This window comes from Corvus moneduloides, chromosome 3 (genome assembly GCF_009650955.1).
Source record: "Corvus moneduloides isolate bCorMon1 chromosome 3, bCorMon1.pri, whole genome shotgun sequence".
Lineage (NCBI taxonomy): Eukaryota > Metazoa > Chordata > Aves > Passeriformes > Corvidae > Corvus > Corvus moneduloides.
The window spans coordinates 65384713-65408694 of record NC_045478.1 but is presented as its reverse complement, the minus strand read 5'-3'; the positions used below and the strand labels follow the sequence as shown (position 1 = coordinate 65408694).

The following is a 23982-nucleotide window of genomic DNA, read 5'->3' as shown; positions in this document are numbered from 1 at the left end:
AAAACTCCACACATTCACAAGGCAATTATTTGTGCCTGACTGATTTCAGCTGACTACAAAGTGCCTCTGTCAAGCTTTCTGTCAAGACTGAGTACTGGTGCTGAAAAATAAAGGACAATATGTGAATAATGACAAGAAGCTTGATTAAGAAGAATAAACACAGAAATAAGAGATGAAAACTCCTAATTCCCATTTGGCCTTGAATTTCTGTATCACTTTTGGCAGATTTCTTCAGTCCAGGCCTTGACTTCTCTAACTGCAATGCAGAGGTAACGTTTTGCACCTATTCTATTCCCCTAGTTGTCCCAAGGAACACTTGATGCTTGTATCACACTTGGGAAGCATACGTGTTTTCTTTATCCTTTTCTTTTTCTAATAAATTTTATGCCCAGCCACACTGTGCAGTCTAGAATTTTTGAGAACCTTCTTGCCGTAACACCAAATACATAGACAAGACATCAGACAGCCCCCAGAAATCGGCCCAAATTTGGTCATAACATCAGCTCTCGAGAACCAACTGCACTACGTGGGAGGCAGCCTGAAAGGGACTTACCATGTTGCACTGCAAAGCTGCACAAAGTGAATGGGCCCCTCCTCCCAGGGTGTCCCAGTTTCTGTGGCTAGGAGAATGCCATGGGAACTGCACAAGAAGATTGGTGCCTCTGCCTTGCACAGGACTTATATGATGATCACAGCACACATCTTACAAATCTTATAAATGCACTTACCTGACTGCATATCTGACTGTTTGCCTGTGTGGCAAGAGAGAGCATCGATCAGTGTTTCTGAGGCACTAATTTTCTTAAGCACACGGAGCAAAAATCTACCAGGAAATGTATAGTCCTACAGTAAGGTTGTGTCTTCACGAGCTTTGCACACAGTCTAAAGAAGGAGAACAATCTTAGACACTTACTAGGATACCACTGCTGAACATATCCATGGAAAAATCTTATCTGAACTTCTGGCAGCCTTCTAATGCAACCATAACACGGCAGATATTAGGGGACTTGAACTGAAGCAGAATGGTTCATCTTAGTTCTACCATTCCTAAATTTTGCATGCTTGGCATGGCAGTCTTAGTGTTTCTAAAGAAGTTTTCTTGTTTGAAATGAATTATTTGCTTAGATAATGTTATCTAGATGATTCATAGCAACAGAGCCATCATCCACATTTGCACTCAACATGTTGCCACAAGCACTAGTTACAGGTAGCCCTCAATGCCTTAGACTCTTACTTAAAGGTCAAAACAGAAGGAAGAGCATTATAATGGTCTTGCTGGCTGAAGCCAGATTTTATACTTTGCAGCTTCATTAGCTGGAATTACATCACAGGATACAGACAAGCAAAGCCCAAATTGATCCTACTTGACTGAATTCTAAATGAATGGAAAATGACTGCATGGTTTGCTAAGGAGCAGCAGTAATGGCATAAGAAAGTTATGATTTCTGTGAAGATTTATATCTTTATAGCACTTCTTTTCAGTTTATGTGTTTCAGCTGTGGTCATGGGACTTGAAAAATGAAGACCCTTTTGCAAGATGTTTTTCAAGCAAACCAAAAAAATGTATTGATTTTTCAGTGTGTAATTTTAGAGTTCTTTCATTTCACTTAAAGCATCTTGCCGTATCCCAAGCACGGAACCCTCGTGATATTTTGGAAGCTTATTTCATTGCATTGATTACTAGTTACCAAAACATCCTCATCTATCCCCCTCCTGAAAGAGATTGGAGCAGAAAAATAAATGGGCCTATATGCTGTAGGAATGTATCTAGAGGTGACAAATCCTTTAATGAGCTGATATTCAGTACCAAGGGTTGGTAATCTGGTCTTGTGGACTTTTCTTCACAGTGATTTTGAGGAGTTCATCCCACCTCACTGGTTTTAGACTTCCTCAGAAATTCTCATAAGGAGGATACACTTACAAAAACGTCTTCAGAAAACCAAACAAACCAGTTTATTCCAAGGATGTAGAGAAAATACGACATCTCCATCTCTTCCATTTCCTGCCATGTTATAGTAGGCAGATTCTGATGACACAGACTGAAAACAGTGTCCTGAATGAAACCAGTTTCATTAAACACCCTAACTGGGATGTTCACTTGCAGAGAGTCATCTAAATACCATCTCAAACCAAGACAACAGGTCACACTACAGAAGGGCAAAATAACCCTCTCTTTTGACAAGACTCATTCTCAGATAAAATCCCATCTTTTTCTCTCAAAGCAAAGAAAAATTCATTTATGAACTCAGGAAGCAATACTTGTCAACCACTTGCCATGGCAGAGGATGGTTTGGTAAGAATAAGGTGTTAAGGAACTCTTCCGTTGCCAAGATGAGTGTGCTATCACATGATGGGATTTGAAGCTCTACATTTTCTTTGCTGGTCTCTCTTAAAATATGTTTTGATTGGACAGGGTGAAAAGAAGGAACAAAATGTCATTTTGTCGTGTCCTGTGGGTGTGTTATGAGTACTGTAGGGTTTTAGAAAGTTGATGTTATGTCCTGTATTAAACTTTCCTATTTTTTCTATTTAAGATTTGTCCATCTCCAGAGCATTACTCAATTAGCCAGACAAGTCTAAGCAGATTAAATAAGAATATGAATCCACAGATCTGACTCTGACTTAAAAAGTTTGTGTCCAAGAGTATGGAAGAGTAGGAGTTACATATTAGTAGGGGTTCACACGAGGATGAAGGAATAGGCTTTGCTTGCAGAGTAATTTTGATTAAAAAGCAGATTGCAAATTTCAGACTGATTGTATTAATTATTTTGGCCATCTTTTTCGGCACTCTTCTGGTATTATAATTCAATTACATGCATTGCCAGAGCCTATTTCTGTGGCATTTGGCTGTCTGTTTGTCAATATGCATCTGCAGCAAAGAAGTCTTGAAAGGTTTGGGGACTGGATTTACTTCAAGCAATCATCCAAACAGCTGAAAGATTATCCAATTTTTCTGCATATTTCATTTCTTGAAAAAGAGAAAAAGACACTGGAAATTTCACAAAAACAACCCTTTACTGAGATTTCTACCACTTCTGATTCTACTCTCAAATGAAAAACTGGAGGAAGAAACATTCATGTCAAACACATCAGAAATATATAAAAGTTTGTTTCTTTACTTTTTCTGTATTAGTTCAAGTGGATGTATTTTCAGTATTGAAGACATGAGCAGATGAAATAGAAAAAACAACTGTAATAATGAGGCTGGGCTTTTTGCTGTTCTTCCTCCACTGACAGCAAAGAAGCTCTGCCTCATAAAGACTGCTCTGCTAAACCATTTCCTGATAGAGAAGTCTCTGGCCACCCCTTCCCCTCCTCCTCCTTTCATAAGCGATTCCTCTGTGTTCCCTATCCCTACTGAGAACCTCCTTTCCACTTTCTGAATATACCTCAAACCCTGATTACCAGACATCCCCTTTCACTCCACTGCATAGATACCAGATGGGCCTCTGGACGTCATCATGCTGACATCCAGGTATCCCACTGATCTCCTTTATTTCTGTCCAGCCTCTCTATAACCTATCATCTACAGCCATTTATTTTTTTAAAAATCTTTGTGTAATATGTTTTTTCTATGTCTGAGTCTGGGATGAAAAAAATCCTTGGCTGTTTGTCCATAAGAAACATTTCTCCCTATAATGCCCCACAGGGTATTAACCACGCATCCCTTCAGTGAGTTCCTGCAAAGCCGAGGGAAACAAGGAATGGGGTGAACAGAGAGTCTGCACCTCAACCTCTGTCACCATGTACTCTGCATCTTCTTATGAAATCATGTGCCCTTTCCTTCTGCAGGATGCCAAGCTCTTGTCTCTAAACACAAAGATGCAGTACAACGCAGCACAAGGCAAGAGTCCTTATGGAGTACTAAAAATATCTGGCATTACAGTGTGAGTCTGTATGATACCTGAACTAGTTTTTTTAATTATTTCATTTCTGATTCTATAGTGATGTCAAATCTAAGAGTTAGTCTTTTGGGAATTTTCATCTAAAACATCTTTTTTTTTTTAAGACAGTGTTTCCTTGACAGTGACCAGGATTCCTGCCAGAATAAACATGGACTTTCTTTTTCACTGAACCATCTGTATGTGATTCAGAGAAATGGATGCTGTAGTCCAGAAATATGTTTAATACTTCAGCTATTGTGCTTCTGGCATTTTATTATTCTTTCAAAAGAAGCAACCTCAGACTTAGTAGGCTATGGCCTAATTGCAAATTCTGGGCAGAAAATAATGCAGAAATTTCTTGCTGATTTTTGAAAGAATTTTTTAAGTTACAAGTCCTTCAATTCTACAGGAAATAAGAAATATTGAGTACAAACAAGTGTCAGCTTCAAAGGCAGGTGGCTCAAGGTGCTTCCAGTTCCATCCATCTCAAAATGTTCTGGTGATTCTGGTGCAATGATAAGATTCACAGAGCTCAGTTTGGTAAAAGACTGTCTACAGAATGTGTAACAACAGCGAAGTCGATATGTTAATATTCAATATTGATTGATTCAATGATTACTGCATCTTTCCTGTTCAGGGCAGAAAAAAAAAAATATATATATATACACACACACTGCAAATTCAAAACCTCTGCTATGTCACAGAACTAACCACATTATCTGGTAGTAATACAGTCAGGGACTTTTTCACTGAGCAAAATGTAGTAAATATAGACCAAAAGAATTACTATGGGAATGCATCTGGAAAATAAAACCAACAGGGGTGCAGGAGGGAGCATTAAGGAAACCATTTATTGAAACCTAACCCAATCCATATAGGTTAAAAAGAGGTTTACTCTTCCTATGCTTTACAGAGCTTATTGATTCACTGATTCAGGTCAGAAAATATATTGTTAGTTAAAATTCTTCTTCTTCGTTTTGTATCTCAATAAAGAGCATGTATGTATTTCTTCTATCTACCACATTTATTCGAGCAGAGATTTTTCTGTCACATTAATTTATGAACAAAGCTCCCATTCAATTTACAAACAAAGCACTTATGTTAATTGGCTTAACTTCATCTCTGTGTGGCATTTGAGCTTATCAAGGATTTTAAAAAAAATTAACAACCTTTCTTTGGATTAGTCAGAGATGATTTATGCATTTTGCACTTTTACACATCTGTTTTTAAAATTTGCCAGACAAATACTAATTATGAAGATCTCTGTGTGTCCTGGGTTCAGCTGAGATAGATTTAATTCTTTCTCATAGTAGATGGTACAGTGCTGTGTATTTAGAATGAGAATAATGTTGATAACACGCTGAAGCTTTGGTTTTTGCCAAGTTCAGTTTTTCCTAAGTCAAGGAGTATTTTTTTTTTATGTCTCATGCTCATGACAGTGAGGAGGTACACAAAATCAAAAAATTTGGAGAGCCCATAGCCAGGACAGGTGGCGCAAACTGGCCAAAGGGATATTTCATATCACAGAATGTCATGCCCAGTACACAAACTGGGGGAGTTACCTGGAAGAGGGATTGGTCTGGGTTTTGGAATGGGACATGGCATTGGTCAGAGGATGGTGAGCAATTGTATGGTTTTTTATAATAATACTATTATTATTATCATTATTATATTTTACTTTGTTTTCAATTATTAAAATTTTCCTATCTCAACCTACAAATTTTACTTTTGATTCTCCACCCCATTCCACCAGGGTGGAGGGGAGAGGGGAGCTTTGAGGCTGCGTGGCTCTTAGTTGACAGCTGGGCTTAAACCACGACAATGTGTCTGATACTTCAGTACTTCTCCATGCAAGATGAGCAAATGAGATTAGCTCCTTTTTATAATGTGCTATAAACAAGTATGGATATAAACATATACATATATATGCTGAGCTTGCTCCGTTTCAGTTACTAACAATCTAAGTCCAGCGAAAGACTTGCCAATATATACTTAATGGGTTACGGACTTCAGGGACAATCAATAATGCAACTGAACTTCACAAGGTTAATTTTCTGGGGTTTTCTTCATATTAGAAATAACAGCCCATGTTACCGTGATCATCCAACCATGGCATATTCAGGTTGTAAAAGGTTTTCCAGCTGAGGGACAGAGACATCTTCCTGAATTTAAAAAAATTATTTTAAAAACTTTAAAAATATTTTAAACACTATTATAATAGAAGGCAAATTTATCACCTGCCTTGATAAACCATCCAAAAGTTTAATCATCTCCACTGATGGGACACATATCTTATTTCAAGACCAAGTGGTTTTTTGGATGACGATCATTGTATGTCACTAACAGTTTATGGTGACAGTGATACCCAAGGGAAACTCATCCATCTCCCAAACTCAGAGCTGTTGTCTATGAATAAAGTTTCAAAGCTTCTTTTTCAGTTTTCATGCAAAAAAGTATATTGTCACCCATGGCTTCAACTCAGTGATTAAATTAAACCAAGAACAGGATGGTGACATACAAACACAGATCCAGAGTCTGGAACTCAGCACCCTCTTCAGTGTTTCATTTTTCTGCCTGTAAAATAGAGAAAGAATTTTACAACTGATCATGACCTGTAAGGTAAGATCCACTACAGAGCATTAGTTGTTCAGTACCACAACAGAAGCAGTCATTTAAATTCAGAGAGTAAAAGGGAAAAAGCAGCAGAATAATTATATTGACTGAGGGGGCATTGTTCCAGCACAAAGATTTGTATAATCATGCAAACCAAGAGACTGGATGCAAACCAAACATGTTGAGCAGCTCTGCAGTAAGGTAGACCCATATCATCCCATAGCTAAAGCAGCTATGACAGATTTGGTGCACAGTTCTAGATGCTCCCAGGTACATATAGCTCAGAACTCATTTGAATAGCCATAGTTTAATTGTAGCTTAATACAACTACTGGAGAGAACAAATGTTTTTGCATTTACCCAGGAACCTATGTCAACTGCTACAACTTTGTCCTGCTAAACCATTTCACCATGAATATGCACAAAGAGAAGTAGAGTTTATTTCAAAGGACTCAGCAGTCAGCCAAAGTGACATCTCTCTAGCTGGTGACACATTCCTGCTTGCATGTTTAGGAAATTTAATATAGTGCGTAAAATATTGTTCGATAGTTACGTAATGTTCACAGCTCCTAAGGGAAAGGCTAGAATATCACGCAGAAGGAAAAGTTCTCGTACACATTAAATAAGCCAATATTCAGATTCTGTCAATATAAATGAATTAGTGTCTGTTTCTTATTCTGTTGTATAAAAGAAAAATTATGCACACAGCCTCTCCTCTGTCATTTCTAGCCCCCGCTTTTCAGCCAGTCAGCAAACCAGTACCATACACAGTGACCTGGACTATTTATTTATTTATGGCAGTTTGTTAATGTATTAAGCAGCCAGAATGTTTAAATGGCAAGGTTGCTTCTTTTCACAACGTATTTACCATCTGAATTAACTGGATTGTAAAGGGAAAAGATAGGAAAAAAAAAAAAAAGTAAGCTTACATAATTTCCCCATAACGCTCTGATTCTGAAAAGGCATTTAAGCGTCTAACTCCCAGTGAAGGAAGTGTCTTCCACTATCTACAGATACAGACCAAAGTTTTGGTGCCAGAATCCACACATACCTTTTTGTTCCCTCAGAATAGCTTGCTTTTAATGTTTTAGTCAATGGCAACAGAGCAGAAGAATTCTGAAGAGCAGTTTGGATGAATCAAAGAGGGATGTTGGTTAAAATACGCTCAGCAGTTCCTGCTGGAGAAAAGCAAGAATTAATAGATTCAAACATTATGTCTTAAAAAATGCTTTCCATATATGATCAAATGTTTTCCTTAAGCTCCAGTTTGTTTCCCATTTCTCACTTCAGCATGGACATGGGATCACTGACTGCTGTCAGGAGGAAGACCTAGAGCTCAGTTTGCTGTTATTGCAGCTATGGCTTCAAGCATATGATTGAGGGCGTGCTAAGCCAGGAAACAAGAATTCCGGAGGTCTGGCTGCACCCTCTAAACCCGCGGCTCTCCACACAAAAGGGAGAGGAGCGTGAGCTCCTCACCCAAAGGAGCTTATCCTGAGCTGAGCTGTCGGGGTGCGCAGGTAGAGGCAAAGAAGGAAGGAGGGAACTCTTCGTGTGGGTTCCACGAGCACGTTTACCGCAGTGAAAATTCTGGGGATGAAGAGCAGGTTTATCAGAGGGTCCAGGGATTTTATACTCAGGGAAAGTAGGGCGGAGTTGAGGTGAACAGCCAATAAGAAAAAGCAAAGGGGGTGGGAACAGCAACAGAGCGACCAATGGGAGTAACATGTAGGAGGGGTTAACAACAGGAGGCCAATGGGATGTCGAGTAGGGGAGATCTTTCTAGAACTGATACATATTTAACTAAGGAAAATTAATATTCACAAACTTACACATAAAACAGGGAGGGAAGAACAAGAACCAGCCAGCGTAGAATAGGTAAATCACTAAACCGAGGGGTGATGGGACCAGTGAGGCAGTCTCTAAATAGTGGTGCCTGACCATCAAAGGGTGGATTCTGGTGTTCCCTCCGGGGTCAGGATGGCTGTAGCCACTTGCAGTGCCACATAGGTTCAGCATGAAAGGGGGCGTAACTGCTCAGAAATGGTGGCTGACTTGCAGAGTAAGTCACCAAGGTTCAGCTGGGTTCTGGTAGCTAGGAAATCAGAGAAGTCACCCTGAAAAGAACAGTAGCCTGTGTCTTTATTTTCCTAGTCATGTTAGATGTTTTCCATCTATCCAGGCACCACAGTGGTGCTAGATTTCTTAGCATCTCACTAAATGAATCCTAGAATCATCAGGGTTGGAAGAGAACTTTAAAATCAAGTCCAAACATCCACCCAGCGCTGCCGCTGTAGTCCCTAAACCACTAAACCATATCACCCAGTGCCAGATGCAGACATGTCTTGAACACTTCCAGGGATGTCTCTACCACCTCCCTGAGCAACCTGTTCCAGTGCTTGACCACCTCAACAGTGAATAAAATTTTCCTAATATCTAATTTGAATCTCCTCTGTCTCAGTTTAAGGCCATTTTCTCCAGTCCTCTCACTGCAGGCACAGCAGGAGAGACCAGCCCCCACCTGGCTAAAACCTCTTTTCAGGGAGTCGTAGAGTGATGAGATCACTCATCACCCCAAGCCTCCTCTTCTAGAGATTAAACAAGCCCAACTCCCTCGGACATGTTTTCTAGTCCTTTCACACAGATGCACAGCCAGTCCAGCCCAGCCTGAAGACCACTGACCAGGACAGTAGGCTAGCTGGTGGGACTGGGATCATCCAGGGCTCAAACTGCACGGATTTCATCTGTGAGAAATACACTGAATTTACAAAGAGTGGTTCTCCAGATCAAAATAATGAGTTCTTAGGCAGGAGTAAAGACTGCAATTTTCAGTGATCAAACCAAGTGAAAAAATAAGAGAATCATAGAAAGTAGAGATGTCTGGGTCACTTAGTTCATCCCATTGACACCCCAGGACATCCGGGACAGAACTGTTGATGTCAATCTCACAATATATTGGAATTAACTCAATACAGGGCAGGCAGATAAGCAGAGAACCAGACTTGGAAGAGTTAAACCTCAGGAACAGCCAGGCACTCAGAAGATTTGCTGTAGGTGGAATTTCATTACACTGAGAAACTCATGGCTAGAATAAGCTGCCAAAGGAAACAACAGAAGCTACTACCTTACTTTAAAGACTTAAGAAAATATTTAAAAGAAATAAATATTTGGTAGTACAGCTGCCATCTCAAAGGATACCTATCCTACTTTCATCCCTGCAGCATTCTATGTTCCAGCTGCACTATATTTTCCTCATTGCACAACTAATTTTCTTTTTTTTTTTAAGGCTTAAAAGCAGCATCTGCTACATTTTAAGCTAGTTCTCTCTGCTCACCCAAGCTACTGTCATCCCTATCTCAGCAGAATGAATATAAAAGCAGCTTTATTCTGCCTTTTGGCCTCTCCTCAGCTTGAGGACAAAGAAAATGGCTGTGTCACTCCTCAAGTTATATCCCAGCCAGCTCAGAGCTTCTCTACTCACTGCCAGGAAGCTATGGAATATAGGGCACCCCAACATCTGCTCCAGGTTGGATAATACTCGAACACTTAGCCATTTCTTTCTGCTTGCAATTTGACCTGTAACACTGGAGTCTGGCTTATTAGTTCTGCTGATAGGCAGCACATAAGGCACTTCATGGGACCTTGAGGGAAGACTCTCTAAATCTCTAATCTCAGTTGCAACAGCAAAATGAGAGTTAAAAAAAAAAAAGTTCTGAATTTGGAAGTTATGATTAATTTCTGAGTGGGGAAGGAGAATTATATATGTATTAGTTTCACCATGTGAGGAACATATTTTTGCCATTACCTAAGTAATGAAGCTCCAAGGACAAGGAAAAGGAACTTAGAAGCCCTATTTTTCCCATTTTAATCCAACTGCAGCGGGGGTCGGTGCCTCCTATGTTAGCTTGTTATAATGACGAGTTACAAAGAGGTTCTTCTGCTTGTCAGCTTTCTGACAACTCTTGAATGTGGTAAAGGTGGGCTAGGAGATGATTAGTCACCACCTGCCTCTAACAAACAAGTTCTCTTGAGTAACTCATGTGAAATGTTTAACTGTGAATAAACGCATTTAAAGCAACAGCTCTTTCAATGATCATCTGATGGCCATCAGGCCCTGTTCCTCTTCCCTGGAGGTGTCTTGAGCACTGTCCAACACTGCAGCTCCACAGCCACAGCTCCAGTCCTGAGTTCCTCTGGGTGTCCATGGGGAGAAAGCTGGGGAAGAAGCACATAGAGCAGTTTATGCTTCGTGTGTAAAAAGCATTTTGCATTTTGCTCCGTGTCTCACTAGGCATATTTAGACAATACAAGAGCATTAGGTGTAAGGTCCTACACACCGTTCCTTGGCCTGCAGCTGCTTCCCCTGCGAGGGCAGCGTGTGCACCCTGACAGCAATGCGACAGCCACAGCTAGGACACTGCCTGTGTCTATCAGTTGGTACATCTTGCTCTTTTAATGGTGCAAGAAGCTTCAAATGCCCTCTCAGCATGTTTTGCCATGATACATGCCAGATACATTTCACATATACATACTCTGAATAGGAACAACAAACATAATAATATGTATTGTTCTATTACTCACTGATTCCATTTTACTCACCCTTTCTTCTATCATTTTAATTGAGTTCCCAACCTTGTGCTTTGAATCCGCTACACTTCTTACCTTCTTTCTCCCATCTCCTTTATTTAGGGTCTCCAGCCCCACTGCATGTGGCACGTATATTCTCCCCAAACCCTAACATTAAAGTCATAGTGCACCTGCTCATGTACCCTCTCTTTCACTCACACACAAAACTGTGGAAAGACATAACAAAAAGAAATCTTATGTCTGAAGAAGTCAATGCATGTCTTTAGACTTCACACTGTTTTGGCAGAAAATGGTTTCCTAATTTGTTACAATACTTGTCTAATAGTAGCACACAGTCCAAAAGCCAACCCACACAAATCACCACAGTCTGAGCTGTTGGTACCTGAACTAATCCTTTAGCATTTTGTGCCTTGGGCTGTATTCAAAACAAGTTTGGCATCATCCTTTTGTCATTTAATTTGGAGTGTCTCATTCCTTTTCTCTGCTGGACTTCTAAAACACTTCATAAATACCAAGGGAAAGTTGGCAACATTCATTCAAAAGGCCTGCTTGGAAGGGAGAGTGGAAGATGATAATTGATACCTATGTAAGATGATGTAAAAAAGGCTTGAAGAACAAACATGATGATAAGCAGAGGAGTAAATGGACCTAGATGAGGATGCTGAGCAGAAAATCATCTTAGAGGTGCTCATTTCACAGTTCCCAAGGATCACATGGTTCCATTTAGATAAAAAGGCGAGGTGATTTTAAAAGGACAAGCAAGTACAAAACATGATCATGGCACCAACGCCAATTTCTTTTGAAGCATAAAATTCCACAGCTGCTGTTCTAAGTTTTCACACCTGCTCCAGGCTGGGAGAGTGTTCTCAGATCATAAAGGCAAGTGAAACAGCTAAAGAAGAGTAAGTTACATCCTTTGGCAAAGACTACAGGTGCAGGGTGGGTGGAAGCGGGGGCAAGGAGCAAAAAGTGCCATACAAATTTCATTATCAAGCCTGGGGAGATGCCTGTTCCTCTGCCAGACCAGTTCCTGGAACACTTCCCTATGAAACACAGTTTGCCATCCATTTTCTGAGGAGCACACTTCTTTGATTCCTACCAAAGTGTATGCTAAAACCTTGATGATATAATTGTGCCTTTGTGTAAATTGTTATCTCTCCATATAAAAAATATTTTCAGTATTTTCTGTATTCAGTTCTACTGTGGAGTGAGGTTCCCAGACTTTGCTGTCAATGTTTTAATTCTGTAGGATGATTTATTTGTGAATAATCCATGTTGCATCTGTTTTATGACATGTGGGGGCAGTTATTCATTTAAAAGTCTTTGGTTCCAGTTTTTCTCCCAGATAAGCAGACACAGATGCCATTGAACTGTAAGAGCACAGGAAAATCAAATGATCCTTACACCTAGTCCCCTGTAATCCATCCCCCATTATCCAATACAGGACAGTCAAATAAGTGCTGAGTCTGCTCTGAGATTATTGCATTCTTGTTCTAATAGGCAGAATAGCCCAAGTAGCTTTTTCCTGAGACTGGACTTTGTATTGTCTCAAACAAACAAAACAAAAACCAACAACAACAACAACAACAAAATCCATTCTGTTCATAGGAAGTGGATCAAAGAGATAAAGAAATCTTCTTTGCATTGAGTAGAGAAGAAAACTTCATTGCACTGAATAAAACCCTTTAATCTGCTGATTATTTGAAAGATTCACAGATATGCTAGATAACATCCAGGGTCATAGTAAGGGTCTACAGAAACATCTCTGAAAAGATGCATTAAACAAAAAAATGAGGAACTTCCAGTGCAGGTGAGGGGGGAATAATTTTTGCTTCTGAAAGCATGAATAGCTTGCAGAGTGGATGAAAAGGGCAAAGACAGGAAAGAAGAAGTAAATCAAGAAAATCTCATCTACTCTGAATCCACAAATACTGTGCACTTTATGGACATGTGATGATTGCTACAGAACTTAAAATTATATTCCCTTACCAATGATGCTTTCAACTGTAAAGCCCTCACCTTAGTCCTGGTGTCAGTCCTGTCTCTTTATGACAGAAGGCAAAGAATTTGTTCAGCACAAATATAAACCATCACATTTTCCTTTTCCACCAATACTTTCAAGGAAAAGAAGATAACCCAACAATCTGGATAAAGTCTTTGCTCTCCTCTGTCACCAAAAGTGGAAACCTTATGGAAGATGTGCGGGTTCTCGACCCCCACAGGTCCTCCTCGGATAGGGGAGAAAGTCCTTGCCAGGAGTAAGAGACAAACGGGGCTTTTGGATCTTCTCTGTCTTCGGATTGTTTATTTTATCTTATCAGCAATTTACATGACACCCACATAGCATGAAGCAGAGAAAGTACCAAAAGACATGATACAGGAAACTCAAGGCCCTTTTAAAGGTAAATCACCCAATTGTCGCCAAGAACATACATTATTTTTACTTTCCTACCAATGCCTAATGAACTATTCATTCACGTAGCCTGTACTGCGGCATTTCCGACCAATCATTCTGTGCTACCAACACTGCAGAAAATGGAGTAGAAGAAGGAAGAGACCTGAAAAACGACAGGGATCCTCCATCTTGCCTTCATCTACTCACCATACTGATAAACCTAACGCTCTAAATTTTTCACCCTGTAACAAACTATATATTATACTACTACCTAACTCACACCCTTACAATTCTAATTCATCCCAAAGCCTTGGCAGCCCTCTCCAAGGACGAAGGTTAAAAATAGTGTTTCCCTGGGGGGATGGGCCCCTCAGGACAGGCAGAGAAACATTCCCTGCACTTTGGGTTCCAACAGAAGACATAACAACTCTTCAGGAAAGTTTGAGAAAGAAATAAAATTTAGAATTTGGGAAGAGAAATGCCATCAGTCCAAATGTCCTCCCCTTCCTCCTTCTTCCCCACACTTTATATACTGAACATGATGTCATATAGTATGGCGTGTTCCTTTGGTCAGTTGGGGTCAGATATCCCAGCTGTGTCTGCTTTCAACTTCCCATGCACCTCCAGCCTCCTCACCAGTGTGGCAGTACTAAAAAAAGAAAAGGCCTTGGAGCTTTTGAAGCCCTGCTCTGCAGTAACAAAAACATCCCTGTATTATCAACCCTGTGTTCAGCACAAATCCAAAACACAGCCCCCTACCTGCCACTGGGAAGAAAATTTACTCTACCCCAGCCAAAATCAGCACAGTATTCCATACATAAATTGAACTAGCTGAAGAGTAAGAAAAGAGTTGCTTTTATTGAAAGTAAAGGAAGGAAAATGTCTTGCTCTAAGGTAATTATACAGTATAGATTTGAAGTAATTTTCTGATGACCTAAAGTAATTTTGATGTTTCTGACCTAAATTCATACATCTCATCTGATTGACTGAAACCAATACTACCTCAAACAGAGCCAAAATCTACTATTATTGCTGTTGTTAATTGCCAACTGTTTGTTTAAAAAAGTATGAAATATATTTTCTCCCTTTCTTTACAATTAGAATATCCAAGGGGATTTCTTGCTTCCATTAGAAATTTAATTACCTTCAAATGCTTTTCGTGTCTTAAAAAGTATTGCTGGAATGTAAGAGTAGTCACTAGGTGAGTCCAGCTGTCACAGCTGGTATCTGTGAGGAAAACCCAAAGCCACAGACTTCAGCTATTTTCACATCAGGCCATATTAAAGGACAGATCAGAACTCTAATTTAAACTAAAAGCTAAAGTTCAATGAATGTAACTGCCTCTCCAGTCTTACATGCAGGCTTGTGTTGCCATACTTAAAAAAGAAATATAAACAACAATAAGTATACTAGAACTCAAATGTCTCTTTTGTCTTCATGCTGCATGCTGAATGCAGTACACAAAGGTAATGAATCCTTGATGCTGAGTGTTTTCCCAGCATACTCTTGTGGTTTAGGAATGGTACTCCCCAGTTTAGGGTTCCCACAGAGATGCTCCAAACCATGTGCCGCTCACTCGCACCCCCTCTGCCCTCACCCTCCCCCTGAGGTAGTATGGAAAGAGGAACTGGAGTCACAAAAGGTAAGGATCACGGGCTGCAAAAAGAACAATTTGCTGGAAAGAGCAATGAGATTAAAAAACCCAACAGTAACAGCAAAAATACTAATAAAAGAATGTACAAGAAAGGACCGATTCACACACAAGTTCTCACCCCTGACAATACCTGACCGCTCTCATCACCATCCTCTGTGACCAGGAAGGAACCCCTTCTCCCAGGAACAGACTTCCTTTCTTCCATCCCCCAAAAATGAAGTGAGGGGGTATAGAATAACCTCTGAGTTCTGGCCATGACCCCTCCTGGCTAGTGCAAAACTAACCATGTCCTGGTTGGGACCAGGACACGTGCCTGCATTAAAAGTGTGCTATTCACCTCAGCACTTCTGAAAATTGCCAGAAAAGTGCCCAAAGGTGACAAACACGTAAATGAGTTCATTTTATTTCTTTTCCCAGAAAATCCCTGTGAAGTTGATTCAAAGTGATGTTCTCCTCCACAGGGCCAGCTTGCACAATGAAGTGATCCAAATTATGTGCGGTGGAATTCCTAAAGTTTACACATTTCAAAAAAAAGTTACTTTCCGTCTTTTCTGCAGGTATGTGCAGGATGGTGAGGGAAAGATTTCATGTGCTAGGAGTAAGTAGCTCTGAGGTACAAGCTGATGTGTCTCTGCTGTGGTAAGACATTTCCATGGTATCTCTTTCACTAAAGAAAAAGGAAGATAGATTATTTTTCCTTAAAAATCAAAGTGTCCAATTCAAGCCGGGTAAGTAGTGATGGACCAAGTGACAAGTTCTAGGTGACTTTAAAATAAGTTCAATTCATTCTTGTGGACACAGCCAATGCAACTCTAGCAAGAGAGGCATTGTCAGATCAAAAGCCAGTTTAATGACCCACAAGGGAAACTCTTTTAGAGGTGAGTTGCTGGCTGGAGGGAACTGGGGAAAGGGGATTAGCAGAGACATCTGTTCTTCCTTCTTCCTTGCTATAACTGTTTTGTGGATCAGTGGAAAACCTGTTTCCAGTTCTGTCAGTTTGTAATTTTTCAACCTAAGGAAACAGATCATTTGAAGAAACGTCATTGCATCGCAGGAGCCCAGGACTCATTCTGTTCTGCTAGCTCTCTCCAATGCCAAGATTAACACCTGCGGTAGGAAAAGTAACATAACCACTAACGCTGTGTGTTGGCATTCTCACCAGACCAGAACAGGCTTTCACTTGGTATAGCCAAGTGCTCTTTCTTTCCCCTCATCTCCTTCCCCCCAGGAAGGAGAGATTTTTGAAGATTCAGAGATAGATAAAGACCTTCAGCTAAGTGCAAACTGGTGCAGCTTCTCCGACTACATAAGAAGCTGGTGCCAGGAGCAAAGAATTGTTTTATGTAGGGAAGCAGGACAATATCAATGTAATCCTCACACTGTATTCCACTGAAGCTGGCATGAGCAGCCACTGCTGAGTGACTGCTGTTTATATGTCCCACTTCCAGCTGGTTTTATGAGCATATGTTATATCTACAGGAGATATGTGTAGGGAGCAGAAACAAAGATACTATGAAGGAATCTGTCTTCATCGATTGGAGAAATGCTTAAAAAAAGGACTTTTTACACATGAAATCACAACTGTGCCAGTGCTGAAGAATGAGTTTTACAGGCAAATTTGAAGAGCAAGGGGACACTACTAGCTGTGAAACCAGAGCAGTTCTGCTCAGGGTGATATAGCGAAACAGCGATGTCCCAGCTCTGGTCTGTCAGGAGCGTAGGTCCTTCCACGGAAATGTCCTCCCCATCACTTCACTGAAGGCAGAAAGGACCTGGAAGCATGCAGGAGACCTTGAAAGTGCAGCGTCTGCCAGGGGGGAGAGCAGTCTCACCCTGCAGCTTGCTGTGGGAGTGTGCTGCCCCCAGAGCCCACGCGAGCACCAGAGCTCAGACAGTGGCTCTAAGCAACCTCCCCGCAGTGCTGCAGATGAGCCTGGAACAAAAAGAAGTTTCACAGTCTCTGGGGTTGTGAGCAGCCAGCAAAGAGGAAGGTATTCTGCCTCTTTCCAATGTCAAAGCTTGTCTGCAGAAAAATCTTAGTCAGACCAACCCTCACAAATCATAACAATCTTTTTTTTTTTTTTCCCCAAGCATTTTGTTAACCTTGCTATTAACAAGATCATTCAAGATTTCAAAATGTTTCATGGAGAAAAAGAACCCTTACGTTTTCAGTTATTTGTCATCTGGCAACCAGTTACTCTTTACAAAGAGCCTTTGATTTATATTGCAACATCATGAAGCAGTTGATGGAAAATAAGTGACTCACTCAGGATAGTTCATTTTAGATACAAGAGATCCTGCATACCTTGATAAACCCACATCAGCAGTTTCCATATTTCTTTGGTTCTTACTCCCATAAATCAGCTTCACAGGGACACAGAGATAAAGCTTGAAGCAGAAAATTGTATTTATGTTGCATTCAAACAGTGGAAGACCACCACTGTGAAGCTTTACTAAAATAAGGGCTAAATCCTGCTATCTGATATCCAGCAGAATTTAGGAAGGAGCTTAGCTGAACTTACTGACCCAATGAGCAGCTTTAACATTTTTGAGCGGGCACATAAAGCGCATTTTCACCTCTTCTTATCCTCCCTGCCCCCACTAGTGCAAATGCTTTCAAATCTTTTCTCACACTGAGCTAATTCAAGATTTTGAGGAGAGCTAGTGAAATTATTCATTGGGCAAAAACTCAAATGTAAATGCCTTAGTTTAGGACAGATTTACAAATGCAGCCAGGCAACAGCATCCAAATTCCCAAATCAGTGCAGGAAAAGAGTGCAAGGCAAGGAAAAGAAGCAGTTTCTTCTTTCCGACCTTGTTTTCCACTTGGGTAAAAAAAAAATCAATGCTTCTAAAAGACACAGAACTCCCACTCTCTAGTCAAACAATTAACATAACAACAGTTCTGACATATGTAGAGAAAACTTGCCAGATTTATCTTCTATACCTTACTAGTAACTGCTTCCAGCTATGTAGCATGGCTGCAGTATCTGGTAAGTTAAGTCAAAAGTAACTCTCAATTCAGCAAAAAATATTCTCTATTTAAAATGGCTTGTTACAGAATCCTCTTGCAGGAAGATTCACATGTCATTTAGTATCAACTCAGATAACTGAAAACCCTGATCCAGGACTTGAAATCCTATAGTCAGGCCCTTTCAGTCTGAAATACATTCCCATATTCAGCATATTTTCCTTCTTCATAGGAACAACTGTAGTATTTCTGCCTACACCTACAATTAACTGAAATAAAGTTCAACATGGAAAACTCACCTAGGGGGGAACTATGTGTTTAAAATATTTAACTTATGTCATTGCCAAATTTATATTCTCTAGTATAATTATATAGTCACAGGGGATAAGACTTTTAAGCTACTTTTAGGTATTTACAGATCAAAAGATATGTTGGTAAACATCATTTGGCATCCAAATGCCTCTGAAACTGAATTCTGGAATCTACTTTTCTGTGAGCATGGAGGTGATGCTTTTGCATAGGAGGTGGAGTAAGTGTTATCCAAGATCTTGATTTTCTAGTGCACATGACTGACTTTTTCCAATGAAATCCATCTGAGCCAGAGATTTGCAGTGGCAAAAACCACCTATCAGCCTCTGATACATCAGCATTAGACTGCAGCTCAGAAGAGCTTAACTCTGAAAGACTATACATCTGTTAAACATCTTGGCATTTCTGAAAAGCTGGCTGAGATTGCATTCCTTGAATCAGTTTCTAGGGACTTGTCTTGAAGCTCATTTAACCCAATCTCGGCAGTGCTCTGAATACAGCAAATCTTAGTAAGATATGCTCAGATATTCAGGAACCTGATGGCAAGATGTGGGCCAAAAAAAATAACTGAACCTGCATTTCTCAGTAATTGCTAGGAGGGAAAATGAAATACATTTGAACTCTAGTGTTCATGTGCTTCCATTTTGTTGCTTTTTCACATAAAACTTGCATGCAAAAGTGTCATTCCCTAGTGCTTCAGGATATGAATCACCTGCTGATAGACTTGGAAAGTTTCTCTAACAGTTATATGTAAATAATCTCTGTCAGGTTCCTTGTGCTGTAATTTGAATGGTCTTGTTAAAAACAGGTGAAGGGAAAACTTCCTGCTGGCAGGACTGGTGCTGGTGCAAGTGTATATCGGTAGGTGATGGATCAGCAGCTAGATATTGGCTGGTGATCGATCTTTGCAGACCCCTTGTAGATCCACTTGTGCTGGTAGGACTCTATTCAATGCATTGCTCATCAAATCTTTAAGCACAAACTTGTGGTTTATTCTCCTTGAGAGAGAAAATAAAAGTTCCCCAGTAGATGGACACAGGGCTTGTTCAGTTTCACATCTCACATCTTGCTGCTCAGCTGGTAACCCTCTGACCCAGCAATGCCCTTCTTTGCACCCTCTTCCACAGTCTGATGGAAAACCAGTTTTGCTCAGTCTTTGTGAAGCTGTCTATATTGAAACCTTACTCCATTCCAAGTATTCTTCTGGTGCTTATTTAAAGCAATAACTGGAAAAAGCTTTCTGGATGAAAAATATGGGAAACTCAATAGGTTATGACTGTCAGCCTTTTCAATTTTCCAGATATAAAATACTCTGTTGTTCATTTCTCCAGAACAGAACTTGAGTTGAAAGCCCTTGAACAAGCAACTTGCAGAAAACAGGTGGAATTGTTGTCCTGTAACCTAAGCAGGACTTCCCTGTCAGGGTAGCTGGAAAATTACCTTTTATCTCAGCTTCCATAAAGCCACCAGTCAATAAGTCCTTCTTTTCACTCTGTATTGGAGATTTTTAGCCCGATTTTTAGTACTGTGCCTTTAAAATTCAGGGCAGAAAATTATAGCGCGTTAACTAAGGGGAATTTACACTACAATAAAGACTCTGTACTTCCCAATGTCACCGCTCTCAGACCTGTCCTAGGAAGAATTAAATACCACCTAATCACATATCTTCAGTCTGTTGAAAAGGCCAAGAACCACAGAGGTATGTGTCAAGGAAACTGCACTAACACCATAAAGGGAGGTACTTAGGTTCAGTCAGTGTTGGGGTCTCTCCCCCGCCGTGTAGCCCTGGGAGAGGGGCCCTGAGGGCACAGACACGGGGCTTCCCTGCCCCTGCTCAGCCTCGTTCCCATTGGTTGGTTTGTGTTCCCTGCGCGGGCAGAAGGACCCTTGGTCCCGTGATTGAACAGTTCCTCCGCTGAGCCCCGGCCATGCGGCTGGAGAAATAAACATCTCTGAAACATCTAGCAAGAATCTGTCTGTCCATATATATTTCCTTTCCACGGGACTCCTGGTTTGATATATGCGTGTTGCAGGATCCCCACTGCAACAAGTCAGTAGGAAGCACCAGGCAAGCCTGCTGGTGGAGTTTAGAATATCTGAATATAGCCTAGGCTAGAAGTTGCCTAATTGACCTTCAAAGGGAGTAAACAAGGGTAGGTCTCCCTTGTCTAGGTCTGACTCTGATTCACAAATCAGCTTGCTCATTTGAATTTTTTGACAGAAACAGGCCCTCAGCCTTTGAGAGCTGGGACTGGTGAAAGCTCTGTTACCCACATAGTCACTCTCAACACCTGTCTGCCACATCTGCTCTGGAACTGTGCAGAAGAGGCAGCAAGCAGGCTGTTAGGTCTGTCCCCAGTGGAACTACTGCTGGTGCACTGCACATGCTTTTCAGAGGCAACAAAAACATGGATAGGTTGAAGAGGTGTTAAAGATACTCTTAAACACAAATGTATAAACCAAAATTGGAAGACTCATAGGTGTTTCAAACTAAGTATTTCAAAGCTTTGGAGAAGGCCATCCACTAAGCATCTCCTGTGCACAAAAGGGTAATTTTGGTTGAATCCTTTGCATAGAACTAACATCTTAAGCCTATCACTTACAACTCCTAGTGGTGTGCTGGTTGACGCTTGCCTTGTCCGTACCTCCTTCGCAGAACCAGACACCTGCCTCGCAGTTAATGGTCTTGCCTGGTTGGAGGGAGAGCATGCTGTGCAATAACACCTGTACTACACAGTGACTGCCTTGCCATGCAGGGACACTGGATTAGCAACTGGGGAGCTGAACTAATAAACTGTGGCTAATGTTCCCCCATAAGCCCACTAATTTGAGTAAAAAATACCACTTTGCTCTCATTAAGGGGCTTGTGTGCAGGAGGGATTTGCGATGGTATCAACACACAGGTTATAAACAGCAAGAAACTCTCTGACAGTTATTATGACCTTTGAAGCTCTGAGATAAAAAATCTATTAATAAATTAAATAAGTCTATAAAATTACCTGAAGTGAAAGAGATGATGGGGTACACTTTTCTGTGTCACTCAGAATCAAGGAGAACAAAGGAGAAAATGTCTTCATGCTCTTGTTAGACCTCTCCAGATAAGCTCTCTGCTTGGGAAAGAAAGGGAACTTTGTAACCTCTGTCAGAGAAGCACCAGCCCATCTGTACCACCCTTTCTGTCCCAAACACTGCAGAACCATGGTGACAGCCACCACCTCCTTCTTACATGCCTCAGACATGAGAAGCCTGAAGATGAGAGCCACAGGATTACCCTTTTGGTCTTTTCCTGCCCTAGAAACTCCACACTCATACACAAGCACAAAGAGGCTTTTTCAAAAGCCTGCTTCAAGGCTTTTGAATTGATGCCAACTGAGTCCACAACAGAAGCAAGCAGGATACCTGTGGAGGTCAGCCCCACTCCCCCTCTGACAGCACAATGCTGCACTAGCACAGCAGCTTCTAACCAACCTGGCAGTGACCTTTGGGCCAGGATCAGGATGCAAAGAGTGCAAAAGGTTCAAAGGATGCAAAGGGTGCAAAGGATGCAGGATCAAGCCCACTGTTTAGGCCACTTTTGGAAGAACTTTACCAGAAATGTTCCTAAATATTCCTGGTTTTTTCTTCAGATACTGTATCTTGCTACACCTGGAATTGATACTGCGTCTGTTTGCAATTAGAAGATACTGAGCAAAACTACAGTTTTTATAGAATTAGGCCATGTAGGGAAGGTGTTTATGATCTTGAGTGAGGCATATGTTGTTTCTAGGTTGTGATTAAAGCACAGAACTGTTTAAGGACAGGAGAAAGGCCAGCTATCTTGGTATGTCTATCCTTCTTTTGCTAAATTTCTCTTTCTCTTTCTTGCTTTTCACCATAACCCTCACCTCATATTTTGTTCATAAATAAACCAAGGTGATTCTTAAGATATTTGTGCTCTGTGCTTCAATTTCCTTTCTTGGCAATTCATTCCAAATGACAATTGAAATTTTTGAAGTTTCTCAGCTTTTTGAGACAGTTTATAAAATTCAGATGTGGCCACAGTAGTAGAAGTCTCATCTGAAAAGGGAAAGCAGGATTTGACAGAACCCCAAATTATGATTTTTAATTTGACCTCTTTCCCTTTTGTTCTCCAATATATGAAACTTCTTCAATAGCTATTGTCTAGGATGGGCCTATGGCTTTTTCTAAAGCCTCCTGACTGGTCAGATGGAAAAATAACAATTTGGTAATGAGACCAAGTGGTCTCCATGTGGAGACCAAGCTCACATTTTTCATTGCAGACAGTCTTGGGATACTGTTCATGCTTCCCAGAGTAAAATGTAGGTGCTATTACCACTTTCTCATGAAACTGTTGTCAAATCAATGTTATTTAGAGGCAGCTTCCTCTAAAGGGAATGTAAGATTAGGATTTGAAGATCTTTTAACTTTCCATTCCTCCAGGTCTAATCTCTTAAAGTTGACTCTTGGGTTCTCAATACAGCTAATCCAAGTATTTTCAGTGATATTTTTATTTCCAGAATTGACATTCTTCCAAACACAGAATATTTTGTGAATCAGAAAGATTTCCTAGAGCCTATCACAGAAGAATGCAGAATAGCTGAAAGTGTAATTTATAAGGTCTTCACCTTACCAGGAGATGTACCAGCTGTTGTTTTCCCACATGTCAGGTTAATGCCAGATTCATCTTTTTGCTGTTTTCTCTCTCCTGATTCTTCTCTGAGCAATTCGTCATTCCTAAAAAAACTCTGAAATTCCAATTTTCATTCCACCACACGTGGACCAAAATCAAATTTCAAAACCTCAGAAGTACTCACCAAAAGAAAATGCTGTTTTCTGGCTGGGGTAATCAACACTTAACTACAAATAAGCTTAGCACAATAACCCAGTAGGAAAGAAGGGGAACGCTCACATTGAGCGTAAATGATCTGATGCTTGCAAAACAGTCCCAAATGTATTTTCAAATATATTCCTTCGTCATTGCTCAGGATGCTGCCTAATGAGTTGACAGTAAGCCAGTGACAGTCTAGCACAGCAAAAGTTTAGTGCTTCCTTTTTTGTAGATTCGACTATTCCCTATTGTTTTGAAACTGTTAGCAGTGCTGCTGCTTTGCCTTTGCCATCAAACAAGCCCTTCTCCAGCAGTGACTCATTCAGGTTCTGGCACTGCGTAAGATAAAGGAGAAGTGTTAATAGGAAACGCTTGGTGACGTAGATAGGAGGAGAAGGGGAGGAAATATGCAAAGCAGAGTTCTGGCTCTGTCATGTTTTCTCTAATTTGCAGAGTTTTCCACTCTTTTTGGAAACTGCATGCTGGGGGTCACCACACTGCATTCCCTGGATATGCAGAATGCTGAAATCCCAAGGAGCATAAGTTAGTGAACACCACATGATTCCATGCTGTTGCTATTAAAAACATCATTTATTTCAATGGTCTGTGTTACTTTTGTTCTCCACAATGCATGTTGGGTTACTTCGCTGTCTCCTGAAGCTTCCCAGCTATAGAACACTGTGGCTGCTAAGTAACACTGCTCTTCCAGGGATCTATCAGTTAGTAGGCTGTGATTGGGATG

General features: G+C 40.7%; 1 long non-coding RNA gene across 2 annotated transcripts; it reads right to left on the bottom strand.

The window, feature by feature from the left end:
• Window positions 1-2782: 2782 nt before the first annotated feature.
• Window positions 2783-23632, bottom strand: LOC116440811. Of its 2 annotated transcripts, none has more exons than XR_004238770.1 (6): window positions 23043-23632; window positions 21412-21522; window positions 14623-14705; window positions 10302-10711; window positions 7548-7674; window positions 2783-6458 (listed from the first exon to the last, which is right to left on the bottom strand). It is a non-coding gene; the product is annotated as an uncharacterized LOC116440811 (long non-coding RNA). The 2 variants fall into 2 exon arrangements; XR_004238771.1 differs by having other exon boundaries at window positions 21412-21519.
• Between the last annotated feature and the right edge of the window lie 350 nt (window positions 23633-23982).